This window comes from Stenella coeruleoalba (assembly GCF_951394435.1).
Source record: "Stenella coeruleoalba genome assembly, chromosome: 13".
Lineage (NCBI taxonomy): Eukaryota > Metazoa > Chordata > Mammalia > Artiodactyla > Delphinidae > Stenella > Stenella coeruleoalba.
Genome location: NC_137159.1, coordinates 85,996,228 through 86,015,748, shown reverse-complemented (window position 1 = coordinate 86,015,748; position 19,521 = coordinate 85,996,228).

Genomic DNA, 19,521 nt, shown 5'->3' with positions numbered 1-19,521 from the left:
CATGTAAGTTAATATGATGTTAGAAAAATGAAATGTATTGATTATCCTCTGATCAAATACTGCATCTTATAGCAGTAGAAACCTTTATTCAGACATTCCAGCTTGACCGGATGGGTTATTAGGCAAGGAATAAACGGGCTGGTCCCATGAAAGCATTTATAGTGAGGGCAGTGCAGTTGTAAAATAAAGGGTGCCATAAATTTTGTGCCCGGTAGCTCTTCAAACAGGCACTCACGTTCTACACAGATGGCAGTGCATTTCAATTTCATAAGCAGCCCCTTATCACCATCTCTTTCTTTTGTGTACATTACCGTGGCAAGCAAAGCCCAAGGCTATTGGCAGAGCTGATATTTTTTTTTTTTTAACATGATTGCCACTGCTTTGGGATTAGGTAAACGGCGAGGAACCAGAAGCAGGACTTTCCAGCTTGAGAGCTTGTGCATTTGCCAAATGAGTGGTTTTGAAAATTGGCCTTCCTTTGCTGAAACATGTTTTTCTACACCCTAAGAAACTTCCGGCATGAAAGAGAAATGTTGTGTCAGGACACAGGAGGCAAATTGAACATTGTGTCTCCTATTTTTTCTTTATTTTTATTTTCTTTTGTGGAATGAAGACTGGCCAAATACTAACTACATTTATATTTCACCACTCTTTTTGGTGGCTCCACGATAGGGGTCCCAGGAGACAATCTGGAGATGGTTGACTGAGTGAACCAGAGCTGTGGACACTTTTTGCAGGAGTATCAACTCAGCCTAAGAGAAGGGTAGGGATGACAGGTTGACCAGAAGTCCAGGTGAGCAGGGGAGCCTTCTGGAGGTATTTGAGACAGAGGTGTCCAGTGAACTCAAGGCAGAACAGACTTTAACAAAGGCACAGGCGATTGTTGCTCAAATGCCGTCCTTATAATCTCGGGTTTCTTGGCAGAAGATACTGTCAACTAAGAGTCAGGTTGATATGTGGGAGCCAGAAAATAATAATCACAAAATCCCAGAGGTTTAAGTTGGGAGACACTCCTCCCCACCTTGCTGCCAGAGTCAAAAACTGATTGGAGTTGCAAGACTGGATGCAGAGAGAGGGCCGGTATGAGGGAGGTTGCTACAGAACGGGCATCCAGAGCCCACAAGTGGTAAAGGAGAGGGGGGCACACACTTCACCATCCTAAGGGTCTATGAAGTGGCCCAGAGCCCGTCCTCAGACCAGGATGCTTTGAACTAAAGTCTAGAGCTTCCTCCACGACACCAACTTGTCTTCTCTTTTGTTTTCATCCATGATAATAGAGACCAGAGATCTGAAATGTTTCATCTCTACAGGCTCTGAAATCGTTATCAACTTGTGTTCAGCCTGAGGGCTGGGGGTGTTAGGGGACGATAAGATCATGCTGTCTTGGCTCAGCGTCCAGATCCCAGAAGTTTGAATGAGTTATGGGATTTTATTTGGGAGCCAGGAGATTGCATATGGTTATTTATGAGTCATCCTACCGTGTGTGTTGCATGTCCATCAGCTGTTCTTGGCCCAGAGGAGCAGAATCAACATGTCGCTGTAGATGCAGATGGGGCCGTCCCTGGAAGTGGTGAGTCTGGCATGGGAGCAACATGAGGATGAACACAGTACAGCTAGGTATGGCCGCCCTGGGGAAGATCCACCTGGTTGCCTTGTCTGTGTTGGCACCTGCTATTTAACGAGACTTGAGAAGGGAAAACCTGGATCATTTTCTTACTATCTGATCATAGAGTCTTGTATGGAGACAATTTAGAGGGGAAAAAATGAAAATTCAGTTACTGAAATATCACCTAGTCTTAAAGGCAGAAGAGCACTGAGCTATTGGCTCACATGCCTGGGAAGGCCTATCAGCCTGGAGCTGCCCTCTCCTGCCTGTGGCCATGAGCCCAAGATGGCATCGCACTATGTGTACATGGACTTTTACACCTGCCCTGGTCCAGGTGCCCCATGGGGTCCATGACTCCAATATCCCCCATCTTCCCTTCAAGAGGTGGATCTTAATACCCTTCCCCTTGAGTGTGGGCTAGACTGGTTTCTAACACGTAGGATAAGGAGGAAGTGATGGTGTCTGACTTTGAGACTAGGTCATACAAGCCACAGCAGTTTCTTGAGTGCCCTTCTCTCCTCTCTGTCTCTCTCTGTCTCTGTCTCTGCCTCATCACTTGATTTGAGGGAATCTAGTTGCTTTGTGGAGAGGCTCACATGCCCAGGAACTGATGTCTCCAGACTCCAGACATGTGAGGAAGCATCTTGGAAGCTCACAGTCAAGCCTTCAGAGGGTAGTTAATCCAAGCTGATGGCTGGACTACAACCTTGTGGGATACCATGAGCCAGAAGCACCCTGCTAAGCTGAACCCTCATTCCTGACCCTCAAACACGGGGTGTTGTGCTAAGCTGCCGGATATTAGGGTTATTTGTCACGAGGCCATATATAACTGATTAAGCTTGGACCCATCCTTTCACACCACTTCTCTAGCCCTCTGGCAGGACTGCTTTTGCCTGGGTCATTAATGGGCCCAACCTGGCCCATGAATCCCTAAACCAGTATACAGGCCCCTGAACCAGAATCCAGTGTTCTCATTGGTATCTAAGGGATCACCTCAGAAAACTTGACTGGACCTTGCTATATTTGTTGCACTTCCTGGAAAGAGCTTCATCCCAGTTTTTGTTTAGGGGAAGTACAGGAACTGCATGGGGTTTTGTGAGAAGGTGAATGGCACTGAAGCTGAGTGCTGAGTTGCTGTTTCATTTGATGGCTGCACAATCTACAGCCCATTTGATCTTCCCATCTTCCTGCCATGCTTACTGTCAATCCCACAGTAAACCAGGTCTAGTCAATTCTGCCTTCATTTTGTTCCCACACGTTTCTCTCCATTTTAGCATCGGGACATCTTTAGTTTGTCTCAAGTCTCCCGACCAAGAAAGTTTTCATAGCATTTACCCACCATGTCTCTTCTCTTCTGTTCCTCATGTACAGAGCTGATACTCACCTCCTGAAAATAATACCACCGATCATGTCACTTTCATGTACAAATATCTTAAATTTATCCCAAATTGCCTACAGATAAGGTCTAATATTTTATCTGAACTGAAGATTTGCTCTCCACATACACTCCAAGCTTCTCCATCTGTCTTGCCCTTCCACATGAAATTCCTCATTTCTCCCATCTTGTCATGTCCAAATCTTCTCTTCAGACCAAATATACCTTGTTTTAAGATGCTAAATTTTGTGATAACTTGTTACATGGCTAGTAAGATAAATAAGACATGTGTACTTGTCTTCTGACACAGTTTCACTGTCCCTCTTTAAGTTTATATTAATGCAATTTCTGCATTATATATCACATATAATTATATATATATATATATATATATATATATATATATATATATATATATATATATATATATATATAAAACACCAAATTGTTCTTGAGAAGTAATGAGCAACATAATTCTTTGTCATCATGACCATACAAATTTATTAAATCTCAGTTTTCCCATTTGCAAAATCACGTTTTTGGATTGCGATTACTGATATCCTTGGTCCTTTCTAATTCTCACATATTAATTCTTTGTGCTTCTATTAGTGCCAAGTGCAAAGAAAACCAATAAAATATGTCAAGTTTTTGAAATCTAATGAGTCAATTAGTGAGCATTTATTGAGTGACTACTATGCACTCAGAATTTCACCAGGAGCAATGAATTTCAAAACTCCCGTATGTGTCATAGATCATTTTGTTAAAACAACTGATTTTTTAAATTCCCCCATATGTCTTTCATTTCTATAGCTATTTTCATACTGATAATATTTAAATAAAGGATTTACAGAAAAAAGAAAGCATTCATCCAAACCCAGCACATCTGTGTTACTTGTTAGTTGTTAGTGGTCATTAAAGGATGGCTGGATATGGGAAATTTGAATAAGGTTATTAGGCAGAGCTGACTTAAGGACATGGGGCCTGTGAGTCTCAGTTTAATGATCTGCTCTTGCTGATCTTGAAACTGTTAGTACTTTCTGAAGAAGAGACGCTACATAATGTGGGCTCCACATACCATACAGCCCCTCCTGTCCTCGAGGGATTCTGATATACTCCTCCATCACTTTCCCGTTGACAGACAATTAGTACAGAGGTGGTTCTAAGTTGACTTCCCAGAAGCAGACCCTAAGGTAAGGGCTTGTGTGCAAGTGATTTATTAAGCAAGGCTTCCAAGGAGAAACAGGTAAAGGATTTGGGGAACCAGCACAGGAAAGGGGAAGAAGCCAAGACAGAGTGTGATTTCAGGGAAGCCCCCTAGGGTGGCTGCAGGTTGGGAGGTGTGGGAGATAAGCTGTGCTCACAGTTTCTGGACCTGAGTGAGGCTGTTGAGCTTCCAGCTTTCAACCCCACACTCTTTGGGGCAAGAGCTGGCAGTGGGGAGGACCTCCCAAGAATTTCCAGCTCTCTGCACACAAAATCAAGGAGACTCCAGTGGCTGAGGGCTGTCCTCAATGAACAGCTACAGGTGCAGACCTTTGGAGACAGAAGCACCTTGAAGCTGGGAAAGGCAAATTGAAACAGTAGAAGGAGCCCCAGGGGATCTGAGTGGAACACTGACAGCATTCACTATAATGAAAGCTCTGAAACCAATAAGCTATCCTTGCTACTCCTGAGAACACTTAACTAAGATCTCAAGTGTAACATTCCGCCAAAGCTTCAAAAGTGAGCAAACATCCTGTGTTCATTAACTTTATACTATTTGCCAGTCGCTGTGCTTTACACCGTGAAAAATACATGGAAAGACAAGGCATGGATCAAGTTGTATTCAAAGGTGAAAAGTTAAAGTTGTGGTAGAGACATTCTTTTTTTTTTTTTATGAGACATTTACTGTGAACCACACACCAGCTCTAAGCACTGAGATTACCAGGGTGGTGCCATTTGGTCCTTGCTCTCAGAAATTGATAGTGTTGGATGAGGGCATCTGATTGACATGTGAACAAGTCAGCATGATAAGATCTTTCAAGGCACACACGGGGCCCATTCTAATCAAAGAAGAGGATCCAAGTCTTCAGATGCATTTTGGTGTTAGACTAAACTTCTAAGAATAAATACAATGAAGAGGAGAAGGGAATTCTAGCCTAGGCAATGTATCAGCCAAAATATAAAGGCTTCTGTTCATTCTTCCACAAACCTTATTGAGTAAGATTCTGGGGAAAAAATGGTGAATAAAGGAGAAAAAATGTTTACCCTCATGGAACTTACATTCTAGTGATGGGAAGCAGACATGCGTGCAAAGAAACTTCAAAATATGAAATTCAGAAACAGAAATGTTTTCAAGGAGGGAGGCATGAAATAACACCATACATTCACATATCTGCAAGTAGCTTAATGTGGCTATGAAGCTGGAGAGATAGGATTGTGAGAGAGTACATTATGAATCATGGCAAGGAGCTTTATGAAGTTCTCCTGTGAGTGATGTGGAACTGACAGAGAGTTTTAAATACAAGAGTGAGGTGGCCATGTTTATATTTTAGAAACATTATTCTTGACCTTAATTGCTCTGGGCTTATTTTAATATGTGGTTGCCCAGTTAGTCTCATTGGCTTCTTGCATCTCTGTTATTTTAAGAGTCTCAGTCATCTAATTCAAGGGAGCTTAGCCAGAAGAATCTTTCTGTTAGTCATCTGAAACCGGGGAGATCGCTCCTCTCCCAGTGGAGATTTGGTGAAGTCTGAAGACAGTTTTGATTGTCAGGGTCTGGAGATTGTTACTGGTACCTAGTGGGTGGAGGCCAGGGATGCTGTTACACACATTCCACAGTGCCCAGGTCAGCCCAGACAACCAAGAATTACCTGATCCAAAATGTCAGTAGTGCCCAAGTTGAGAACACCTGTTATAGATTGATTAAAGAGGGATTAAAATAATTTTATCAAGACAAGAGAGTGTCTGGTGCCTGGAAAGGAGTCGAGGAGGTTTGGGGCAATCTCTGAGGGAAATTCATGAGCATTGTTGGATGGCAACAGTTGTTAGTTACAGAATTGCTAAACCAAGGGTGCCAAAATTTGAGGTGTGTTTAAGCACTTTATTACTAAAAACAAAATACTAGGTTTGCAGATTAAATACTCTCTTTTATAATATTCTCATTGATTTGGATTCAGCTATGTTGTTCTTTAGTGGGAAGGAAGGAGTGGAGTTAACTTTAATGGGACAGTCATTGGGCATCAGAGTGTAGCAACCATGTGGTATCATTTATTTTGTGACAACCATTGTTTTATGACATTAAATCACAGTCTGATTTCCCATCCCAATTAGAAAGGTGTTTCTTCTCTATTATTCAAAATCAAATTTAACCAACAAATATTGAGTAATTACATGCACGAACTCTGGGATTATAAGTATGAATAAAACATTGAAATTCGAATCTATAAGGGAGACAGACATCTCTAAATCCCTGAGTAACTGAGATAAGAGCTATTATAGATGTATGAAGGATATGGTAATTGGAGTGCTTTATGGGAGAGAGATTGCATGGAGATGAGAAGATTTTATGGAAGAAGGGAGAACAGAGTTGAAATATGAAACATATTTAGACTTCAAACAGGGTAGAAGCGGGGAAGAAAATATTCTAGGTGAAGGAAACACCCTAATCAGAGGCTTGAGGATGAAGGAATATAATCTTAATGCAGACTGAATTATCTGAGTTATCTAGGAGATAAACCTGGAAGAATCCACACGTGTCGGAATATGCATAGGCGTCCGGCTCTTTCTTTAGTCTTAAAATTTATTCCTGTTAAATATCACAACTTTGTTAATGCTGTCATCATGGTATTCTATAGCTTTCCACGTTCTTTGTAACTTGCAAAACATTTGAGTTTCATTAGCTCATTGAACTTTACCACAAATGAATCAAATTTAGTGAAAGGTTACCATTTCTTCCAGTGGCAGCAAGAGTGGAGTACAAACTCAGAAACACAGAAGGGACTCACAAGACATTAATCATCATGTTTCTTGGCACTAGTGCTTATCACACCAAGAAGTATTGGCAAAAGCCCAGGAGACAATGAATATGCAACATTTAACTTCTTTCGTTCAAATTACATGTAATCCTTTAGATGTGTCATCTGACACTCAGTATAGCAGACATCCCAGAAATCATGACTCTCTCTCTCTTTCTCTCTCTCTCTCTTTCTCTCTCTCTGCAGTCCCCAAATTTGAAGTCAAGTGGATCTGTTTACAGTTCTGTAAAAGTGTTCATATCTGATATTCTGGATATATTCAAAAATTCCAAAATAGTTTTTTATTTAAACAGTGCAGCTCTTTTCCTGTCCTGGATAATTTTCTTGCTGTTTTATGACTTTGGCTTTCTTATTTGTATTTTCTGGATTTGGTTGAAATTTGATGTTAATTGTTTTAAATGAATAATCTTAATGGGATATAGAATTTCTCTTCATTAATTACTAAACTACTAACTTTGTATTTGGATAATCATTGATACTAACAGCAATTAGAAGTTGAAAAGGCTAAATAAATCCTTTGAGAAGTCCACACCTGAGCCACAGTAATTCAAATTCAGGGGATCTCCATGATTATATTTTGAAATAAACATAGAATATGTTACTTTTTGGTCATGACATGTCATAAAAAACCAATGAGAACATCACAGGGGGAGAAAATAACAAGAAACATTTAGTATAAAAATAAACCAGGAGGGCAAAAGATGTTTCATATTTCAAAACTTTCTTATTAAAGGAACTCTTTGTCTAAAAATAATATTTGTAGAGTGTTTTAGAGTTTAAAAAGGACATTCATTTCCTTTTATCATGTGGTTCTTTCAATGTCCTCTGAGCCATCATCAGTCTTATTTTTCTGCTGGAGAAACTTGGGATCATAGAAGTTAAATAATTTATTTTGTTGAATTACATTTTTCCTTAACATCTTTGAAACAAGGATTCATCTTGCAATTAATGCATTAGCAATCATTTCTTAGTGTACTGGCAGTATTTTCTTTCATATCAGTGCTACATATATCAATACATCTTATAATTAATGACATCTTCAAGTCAATAAAATATGGTGAATTCTCAAGTTCATGTGGCTTTAAAATCAACTCTGACTCCAAATTATATACTCTTTCTATGAAACGGTTATCTCACTCATGGTCATCTGTGAAAAATAAATCAACCAACAGAAAAAGGTTTGAACATTGTAGATTTTAAGCTGCAATTATAATGCCTATATTCAAAATATACAAATATTATGTGCTTCACTTGTTTTTTAATAATAAAATATATTGATGCATTCCTATCAATTTTCTTTATCTATATATTTTTAATTCAGTTTAATTACATAAACACTTACCAAGAGCATATTTTGTGCAGAACACATTGCTCTTCATTACAGGGTCTATGTAGCTGCTTAAAATTCAAATTATGCCCTGATAGGTCATAATTTTTCCTACTATGTATGAGATTTGTGTTCAGAACTGTTGCACACTTTACCTCATTTAATCTTCTTTTTGTAGATGAGTAGACTGAGGCTTATAAAATTATGCTTCTCCCATGATATCAGAAGTAAAAATTGTTGAACTGAACTTAAAACCAAATCGTCTAGCTCTCCAAACCTATTTTCTTCCATTATTTCATGTAAATAGGTAGCTCTTATATAAGGTATGAAAAGAGATGATGCACAATTACTTTGGTGTTTTGTAAGGAGTGAGTTTTGTATTCTATTGAGAAAGCTAGTATAAATAATCTCTCCTCTAATCAAACAGGCATTCCTTTATTTTGTGAGAATGCAAGCCTCCTGCTGGGGATGTTTCTCATGAGGTCTTCTCATCTCACAAATGGAGTTTGAAATCAATAAAATGTTCAGAGTGTTGATAAAGGCGAAGAGAGAAGATCCAGCAATTTTATTTGTTAATAATAACACTAGATAACTAGAAACTTTAAATTTGCTTGTGTGTTCTCTTCATTTCATAAAAATACTTCTATCCAAAGAGAAGGAAAAAAGAGATATTTCTTCAGCTCTAACCTGAGCTGGGCACCATATATTTTGCATCACCTTTAATTCCCACGATGACACTGCTAGTTATTATAACCCTTATTTTGTAAGTGTAAATATCCACAGATATGTTGCAATGTTAAATATCTTGCCCAGCGTCACATAACTGTGTTTCATTCCAGAACACATGACCTTTTGCCTACATCATATTGACAGGAAGGATTATTTCTGGGGTTGGGGAGCCCACTGTATACATATATTGACCAATAAATGAACAATTGGAGTCTAAAGACTGCCATCCTACTGCCTGGGTTACTGACACAGTTACACCATTGGAGCCTCTGTCTGAGTTCTGATAGAGTGGAACTAAATGGATTTGTATTAATACCAATCATACATTTAATTGATCATTCTTAATCTTAGAACCTGTTTACCACTCTCATTTGGCTTCATAATACTCCATTGTTAATTACCATGGTTGTTGCAATTGGTCTTACATCATATAATACTGTTTTTCAGATGAGAGAGAGGAAACATGTAGAATCGACATGAACTATTCAAGGTTACACGGATATTAAGGGATACATTGAACATGTTTAGATCTCAAATTTTGAGCTCTTTCTCAACATCACTTTGAATGTCAAAATTTGAAATGTATTTTTGGGGGGCCCAGGCACGGACAGGTGATGGACTTACTTCCTTGGTATATGTAAAAGGTTGAAGATAATTCAGTCAGAAATGTTGGCATTTTGAAAGCAAAAGAGTGATGGCTACATCTATGTTTTCTATACAGAGTGTACAAGCCAAGACCTGGGGGGTGATGTTGGAGAAAGAGTTAGTGTAAGTGAAACGGATGTTGGTAAAATTCTCAAAGATGGAGATGCTGTTGTCGGAGAGAAGGAGACTGTCTTGACATCACAAAGCTAGTCCTTCACAGAAGGAGTGAGGTACAGTGGTTGGCCATCTCTGTGCCCTTGGCCTCCTTGTAAACAAAGGAGGGACTGTGGGTCATTAAGAACTTAAGCACTAACCATTCTTGAGTCATGGCACCCCCATTTAATAGCTCTGTGACCTCAGATAGTTAACCTCTCTTCTCTGTGCTTCAGTTTCCTCTCTCAGTAAGTCATGGAGATCATACTTTCACCTGTCTCAGATTTGTCATGAGAACATATAAAGTACTTGGAACCGTCCCAGTCACAGACTCAAGCAGGAAGTGTTATGGACTATTATTCCACCTGCCATAGCCTCGAAGTTCCTATCTGTAGAATGGGAATCGATGTGACATTTTGACAAGGCCTTAGTAAGAATCACCTGAGAAATAATGTGTAAGATATCACAGGCCCTTGATAACATCTCTTGCCTGTAAGATCTCTACAGATTTATACAAGTGATAAAAAAGAGAAAAGAGCCAGTGGGAGAATCCTCTCAATGAACAAGTACCAGATGCCTTTCACACATCAGGAACTGTTTTGTACAAGAGACATTAAGACAAATAAGACACGGATTGTGTTCCTCAGGGGCTTACAAGAGAGTAAGGAATGCAGATGTACAAAGAAACACTTCTCAAATGGTGGCATTATTTTTCTGGAGGCCTGAAGAGAAGAGAGGACATGTACTGGAAACCTGCGGGCTTCCATTTGCATGATGGACTCCTTTTAACACAAGGGGGGATTAGCATCCACTTACTGAGTTTTACACCAGGGTGATATGATGGAGAGGGGGCATTGCACTGGAGACAGGGTGGCCTCGCCTTACCTTTGGCTTCTGTGTAACTCGGGGATGTTGCTCATTTCTTTACATTTCATACTACTCATCTATCTATGGCTGAGTGCTCACTGGCTGCAACCACCTCCAGCGCTGCAGGCATTCAGAAAACAGAGGGAGGGCTTTGGGGAGTTGGCTATTTTGCTGGCGAGAACAGACTTACACACGAGAACCCATTCATGGACAGGATCAAGCAACACATCATCTGCTATTGGACAGCATGGGTCAGTGTCACTTTCCGGAGGAGGATAGAGTCAGGAGTCCAAGTCTGTAACAGAATTATTCCAGGTTTCCAGGAAGGTGGTTCTAAGGAATTCTGCACTAGGGACTAACCTGAACCTTGAGCTTCTGATTCAAAGACTAAAAATAATCTCCCCTCCTCTCAACAATTAATAGATTTGATCTATCCCACCAGCCAGGGTTTTGACACTTCTTAAAGTAAATTCGAATTATAGGAGTAGGAATTTTTAAATATGAATTTTTAAATTCTCTTAGTAGCCTGAGCATTCTTTAAAGACAGAGTCGGTTCTGATTATATCTGTTGCTCCAGCACATAGTAAGTTAATGCAAACTCATGGCATGTGCTTCTTAATGGTTGTAACAAATGTATGAAATACAGCAGAAATGGAGTGATCCGTGAGGGCAAGGCAAGCTCCGGAATGTCCCTCAGCAGGAGTTCTAATTGACAGGTATAAAATCTGATGGCCAAAGCCATGAATAAATGACTCTGGGTTTCAGCCAAGTGACCCATACCCAACTAGGTGAACAGGGTGATGCCCATGCCAGGGACCCCAGGAGGGAGGTGAGCTCCCAGTCTCGCCTTCCTCCACCCGCCCTGTTTACAGGTTTTCCTCTGGATTTAGCTCCACTCTGCTTGACCCTGGAAATGAAGATGCCTTCTCTGTCATCATTGTGGGTCATCTGTATCCCTCTAAGTGAGTCGGAGAGGGGGAAGCAGACACTAGCAGGAAGCAGGTGGCAGAAAGGAGAAGCAGGGCTACGGGCGGGAAGTGAGAATGGATCCTACGCCCTGGATTCCTCCCCATCCCTCCAGGACCACTCCCTCTCCACTTCTCCTCCTCTGCCGGCAAGACTCCCGTACCCTCTGGACTCCAGGAGGGCTTCCCTCGCTGGAGCGTGAAGGAAGAGAAGGGGGTCTTGGCTCTATCCTTGCAGGGTCGCCATTCCCAAGTGAAGGTAGCCATAGATGCTTTCTTTTCTCCTTGCTGCATGTAACCCCATCATCTTTGTCTCCTGGCAGCTCTGGTACCTCTTCCTTCCCCTCACCCTGGTCCTTAGAGGAGGGGCTGAGTAATAGCTCAGCTGATAGCAGCCTCCAAAGTCCTATACCCCACCCAAAGACCTGTCATCGGTGCTTTTGTTAATAAAACTTCCTAAATTCTCCTATTTGTGGTATGTTTCCCTTTGGACCCCTAACTGATATGGATCCACAGATCAGAACTTAATTTCCCAGCACTACTTCCTCCTCCCCTTCTTCTCTATAAGCTCCAAGGTATTTTCTTTACACTGTGACCTTGACAAGATATTTAGTCTGCATAAAGCTTCAGTTTCCTCTTCTCCAAAGTTCAATTAATAACTTGGTCTGTTCTAGGCATCAGACGAGATAATGCATGGAAGATGCAGTTATGGGGCCTGGAAAATAGTAGATATTGTATATATTTCAGCTTGAAGAAGGTGCAATCTTAAAGCACCTCATTCTTGCACTCTAGTAGTAAATGAAAATACCCATCCTTTTGTGCCCTGAGTGGGGTTTTGTAGCAAAACAGTAAAAGTCGAAGATCAGGGGAAGTTGGTTTTCTAAAAAAAAATTTTAAAACAAACCACTTAAGAATCACTCCATGTGAGTAATACGAGCCTCCCAAACATCACTCCCCCTCCCCTTCTAACCCCACAGATCCTGGAAACAACAGATGAATAGTTCTGTTTGAAGTTTCCTCTCAACTGAACCATTCAGGGAGGTTTTATGGAGATCATATAGCTGTAGAAAGAACTTGATCAAATATGACAACAGGCCCACAGATAACATCATTGTCAGTTTACTGAATTGAGCTATCTGAAAAATATGGGATTTAATTAGAATATTTTCTGTTCTTTATATAAATGTGAGTAGAGAAGGGTGCATGTGAGCCGACCCAGAACAAAGAGGCCGTGCTCTGAGCAGAGCCGCCTGCCTCTCAGCCTTCTGAAGGCCAAGTAATTAGAAATTGTTAGGACGGTCACAGCTGAGGCAGAGAAGAAAAAGGCAGGAGAGTCTCAAAGATGTGAATTATTTTCTTACCTGAAAAGAACACAGAAATCCCACCTGTGTTTCTCTGAAAGGCAGGACTGTGCTGTAAGATTACCCCAAAACTATTCAGAATGAAGTGAAAGACAATTGTGGTTTTGAAAACATGAGGCCTAGTAGGCATCTGCGTGAGCAATGAAGTATAGAGGACGTTCGTTTGGAAAGAACACTATTTATAGGAAAGTCCTCTTCTCCTTTCTGCCTTCGGTCTTTGTGACTGGAGGGCAGAGGCTGGACTTGATGCACATTTCTAGTACTTAGCCCACAGCCAGTGATGTAGCAGGGGGCCTGTCGATTTTAACGAAAAATGAGTGAAAACTCTTCTCATTTGTTTTTTTAAATTTATTCTGAACTAGAGTCAGAATGGTTAATTTTCTTTATTTCTCCAAAAGTTTACTGCCGGGGTTGGTCCGTGGGGTAGGACCTGAATATTTTGATGTAATACTGAAATTAGGCTCTTAGAGCCTTCAATCAATAGCTATTCCATTTTTTTTTTCTGGCGGATTTAAAATCCTTGTTCTTGCTAAGGAGATAAAATAATAGTATCTTGTGGTGGGTGGCAACAGGGAGTGTGAAAGCATTCAAAAGCGTGACTTTTTATGTGTAAACTTCCCCAGGACCCAAGGAGGCACCATCATCTTCTCATGCTTTGTCCCTTCATCTGCTTTTCGGATCTGTCTGGGACAAACTCTTAGGACACCAGTAGTTCTCATCCCCTTTCCATTCATAGCAGCATCTGCCATGGAGGTGTGGGGTTTTCCTAGATGAGCATCTTTTTCCTAGATAAGCACATTTTGATGGCATAAACTGGCATTAGACCCGAGAAAGGCCATTCTATTCATTAATTAGCAAGAGGGCCTTTGGGTTTTAATTACAGGTCTGGTTTTCTTTATATTCCACACTATTTGGTAGGTATTTGGTCTTTCCCTTCTTGTTAAGCTAAGGGCTTTCTACCTCTCACATTCACCTAGCTGATCATCAGACACTTCTTCTTCTAAACAAATCAAAAAGCCATTATTCCTGAAAAGGTTCTTGAAAGCAAGGCACTGGCATCCCTGTGGCAGGTATGCAAGTTACAGCGTCCTACCTGAGGGGGGAGAAGCAAATGGTTTGTGCAGGAGTGTCATGCTTTTTCATGCCCATCATCCTGCTTTTCTGACAGTTTTTGCTTCTACTTTGCAGTTGCTTTTCCAGACCTTGATGGGAAGAAGCCACCATGAGAGGAACGTGAAGCTGGGCACCAAGAGGCTGAAGAGCTGGAACCTTCTGTGCTGTTGGCGGCTATTGCTCCCAGTGTGTGGTTTAATGTACTCATGACAAAGGTGATTGTTCCACGGTTATCTGTAAACAATCCCTTTCTCTTACATGAAAAAATCCCAAGAACGGATTCCATTTCTTAAAGCATCAGTTAGATTTTTTGCAAAGGAAAGGGGTGTGGATGCTCTGAGTGAGTGAGGGTTGCAGGGGGCAGTGTGTTAGGTGTTCCATGGCACGTGGTGAGAGTCACAGCCGACTGCGGCCAGTGTGTCCACCCGGTGGGGAAACTGGGGACCACTGTGGGACACACACCCTACCGGCTACTGGATTCAAGCTTCAGCTTCCCTTTAAGATCACCTATTCTCCTTCAGATTCCTATGCCCGCAGGGAATCACCTGTGTACTTAACTAAGGTTGTGTAGCTGTTATTTGTGAAAGGGTGTTTTTTTTTTTTTTTTTCAGTAGCTGCACTTTTCCACACTGGTACTAGAAACCACAAAACTAGATATTGAAAAGAGCAAACAAATAACTGAAACTAATAAAACCCTTTCCAAAATAATTAAAGACATAGATGACATTCACCAGAGCTGCTGTCCTTAGTTACTTATGTCTCTGAGTACAAACATCTCCACGTGGTCAGGCTTCCTCTTTTTCAAGACTCCTCAGTGATGCCAGGTGAGGCAGTGTACTTCTCAGGTCTAAACGTGTGGACACCAGTGGACCTGCCGCTCAGAGCTTCCACCAGGCAGGCATTCTTTGCTTCCACATCTAAGGTTGCAAACATCACATAGCAGAAGGTGGTCACCCACACTTCCATGAGTCAAGCCACATTGGAGAAAGGGAAGAGAAATGAGGATTTCAGAGGATTTCATGTGCAAAGGGGAGAGATTCTACTGCCTTGTGAAGAGGAGTGTCTTTCAGTGAAGTGGCTGGGGGTACACGGCTGAAGTCCCAGCTCCGTCGAGAAGCTTCTTGGGACTGTGGATATACTGTGTACTGTATCCAGCTCATGCTTTCTTTTATGTGAAATAAATAATGTTCTGAAACTCTCCAGAAGCATTTGGAAAAGCTTTCAAATCTACAGAAATGTTGCAAGAATAAAAAATGAATATAAAGAGCACCTACATACTCTTTACCTAGATTTATTTATTTTGAATACCACATTTGTGCTCTCTCTCTCTCTCTCTCTCTATATATATATATATACATATATATACATACGTATATACACACACATATAAACATCTACACACATATGATTGTTTTCTGAGATTGTTTTCTTTGGTGTGTATTTCATACATATGTATGGTACAGTTATAAGCTGTAGTAAAATTAATATTGATATAACACTTTCATCTAACCTATCATTTTATTGCAGTTTTTGTCAACTGACCTAATTTTATATATATATATATATATATATATTTTTTGACAGTACAGCATCCAGTCTAGAATCTCATATTACGTTTGCTTATTTTGTCTCTTTAATCTCTTTTAGTCTGGATCATTTTACAGTCTTTCCTTGTCTTTTATGACATGGACATTTTGGAGAATAGAGCACCTTTCCATTTTAGTGCTGCATTTCTGAGTTGGGTTTTGCCTGGTGTTGCTCCATGACTACATCTGGCTTATCTTCTGGCCACAACACAATATAGGTGATGCTGAGTCCTCCTCAGCGTACTCAGTCTGGAAGCCCACCATATCCACATCCGTGATCTCCAGGTCAAGGGATTTTCCAATTTCTCTGGCAGTGTAGTTTAGAATTTTATTTTGCAGCCAATAAACCATGCAAATAAATACTGCTCTGTTCTTCATCAGAATGTCCCCCTTGATTTAGAATCAATTGATAATTGTTTTCATGAATCAGTATTTACTGTGATGTTTGAGAAATGATGGATTTTCCAACTACTGCATTCTTTTCACACTTACTAGCTGACATTGAAAGTTCTACCAGAAGCAGTTGCCCGCTCTCAGCCCCCAGTTTCTTATGTATTATTGGTATGAACTCTAGACTCATGACTATTAGTGTTTAATTATTTTGATGCCCCCAAGCTGGCTCCAGCTTCTCTTTGACATCTTGCCTTTGTTTTGAGCACTTCACTACTTTCTGGTACAAAACGATATTCCAGGCTCAGAATGTACCTATTCTACACTTACCCTGTAATCACCATGACATGAAAATTTTTTTGAAAGCATCAGCTCCATTGTTTTTCCTGGAACTCTGTTAGCAAAACAGTCTGCATTATGTGAGACTGAAGCTCTTTAGATATAAGACCATGTTTGTAGGGTTTGGCTCATTTCTAGCTTTAGGAAAATTCAATTATATAACGTTTTGATGACTATGTTTTTTTAAAAATCCATTAAGAACAGGATAAAGTGCTTTAAATTTCCAATGTTCCTATCTGTGACATTGAATAAATTATAAGGAAATAACAAAAAAAGACTCTATTCCCAAGATTTGAATTCTACAATACTTAAAAATTAGATACAATTACTTAAAGTTAAATTCAAGCAAACACTTTGTCTCTGCAAGTCTGAGGGTGGGCAGACACAGGCTGGAGGAGAGGACCTCCCTGGACAGGACAGAGCATCCGGACAGTGGGCAGCTTCATGCGTGTTTGACACTGGTCTTGCACTTACCTGAGTGTAGAATTCAAAGGCATCTGGAAAACCACTAGAGCTTAGATGCCTGCTCTTCATAATCTTGAGGCTTCTCTCTTGGTAAAACCAACAGATGTTTTACGTAGACTTTACCGCAAAGGAAAGGGAAATGCCATGTGCCGTGGGGCTGTTTCTCCACTCATGGTTTCACAAGGAGAGTAGGTGAGGGGGCGTGAAGGACCATTGTCCACAAATTAAACCCTGAATTTCATAATTCCTCAAATGTGCGCAGAGCAGGATTCCAGCACATGCCAGTCACTGAATTAATTTAAACTTTCTCTGCACAAAAGATTATACTTTCTTTGCAGTTAGTTATTTTAACCCACACTTTAGATATATTACGGATATGATGTAGCCAAATATGTGTTGGTTGATAAAATAAAGACACAGTTATTTTCCAAACCATATATAGAAGAAAATCATCATAAACAAGTTTAATTAGAAATTTTAAAGGGTGAATATAAAATTAAAACTTTTTGAAAAAAAGCAAAAAATAAAAACCTCTACCTTGAGAACTTAAGCAAATCGTTCTATATTTTGTTAATGATATTATTTTTTTCTTTTTGCAATTATATCATTAATCAATTTCTAATTGACCTTTAAAATCTAACCTAAAGTAGTGACATAAACTACTTTTGTTCATAGTCAACTGCACCAGTAATATTTATTAAAAAGCCATATTTTCACTAGAAATCTGAAAAAAATGAAATTTTTAAAAGGTTTATTTTTTCAGAGCATAACTTTATTTTCAAATTTGAAATATCTGTTTCTTTCCTTTGACAAGTTTCCACATGCCCACTTATACCCAAGTCACAGGATTCTCTATATTGACCAGTAAAAATCAAAGGCATATTTCCACACCCCTGATGTAGCCGCCAAACAAGAGTCTAGGTGTAGTGTTATAGGAAGAATTTTGCTTTACTCCACATAGAATGAGTACTTCCACAAGAAATTGTGGCCTTAATATACTGCTGGTTTTCACTGTGCAAGGGCAATAAGATAATATAGAGGTTCTCTGAGAGTCTTGATTTTTTGTCTCGGGTTTTTTTTTTTTTTTTTTTTTTTTTGCGATACGCGGGCCTCTCACTGTTGTGGCCTCTCCCGTTGCTGAGCACAGGATCCGGATGCGCAGGCTCAGTGGCCATGGCTCACGGGCCCAGCCGCTCCATGGCATGTGGGACCTTCATGGACTGGGGCATGAACCCGTGTCCCCTGCATCAGCAGGCGGACTCTCGACCACTGCGCCACCAGGGAAGCCCAACGTCTTGGGTATTTTTAATGCACTTGTGTAACCAGGCACTGATGATAACCTACCTCAGCCTCGGTCTGAAAATGCCCAGACCTGGGCTTTAAACCCCTGCCTTTTTCTCAGGAAAAATGGATCCCACGGGCCTGATTACACCTCTTTCCTCTTTCTTCTCTTCCAGAGGTAATCCCAAAACAAACTATTCAACCCACTCCGTGGTTTTCTTTTGCCATCTCCTCCTTTTTTCTTTAATATTTCATCTCTGAGACTGAACTGCCAAGAACCATGGTCAAGGAACAGTGTGGTTTTGATGAAGCGGACCTTCAGGGTCTGACTCTCTTGAAAGGCCAGCCTTGGTGGAAGCCGTGAAGATGGAGCGATGTAGCCTCCAAGATGGAGAAGGAGGGCAGACCTGAGACCAGGAGGCCTCCCTACCGTGTGTATTCGTCTGCCTTTGGCTCCCGGGTTTGTGAGTTTTGTTTTCATCCATTTTATTTTATTTTGTTTAAAGAAGATGTTGGGGGTAGGAGTTTATTAATCAATTTATTTATTTTGGGCTGTGTTGGGTCTTCGTTTCTGTGTGAGGGCTTTCTCTAGTTGCGGCAAGCGGGGGCCACTCTTCATCGTGGTGCGTGGGCCTCTCACTATCGCGGCCTCTCTTGTTGCAGAGCACAGGCTCCAGACACACAGGCTCAGTAGTTGTGGCTCACGGGTCCAGTTGCTCCGCGGCATGTGGGATCCTCCCAGACCAGGGCTCGAACCCGTGTCCCCTGCATTGGCAGGCAGATTCTCAACCACTGTGCCACCAGGGAAGCCCTCGTCCATTTTTTTTTAAACAACCATGTTTTAAAATGCGTGTACGGTGGGGTAGGGGGCACTGGTAAATGAATGAGATGCTAACTCTTAATTCTCCTGACCCCCTCCCCATCCCCTTGTTTCCATAATAGCTCCCCACATAATAGGGCCACACTTTACACCTCGCCACTGCCTGGCAGGCAGCGATTGGGTCACTGTTTGAAGAGCGAGGAAGGTGAGCATCTTGCAAATAATGTGAGAAGAGGCTCCGTTGTGACTCGTGCTCTGAAGCGGTGCAGTGGTTGGAGATGCCGGCATCTTTGAAGCTCAGCCCATGGAGGCTGCAGAGATTTTCCCATTATTAAGGCACGTGTTTGCACACCACTGGGACACCACCATCTGATTTGTGCCTCTTGTTCCAGGAGCAGCTCTTTGCATTGCTTTTGTAGGGCTCTGCGTGTTGCGGCATTAGTCAGAGGACACAGGCCTGTATAAATTATGCATGGATGAGCT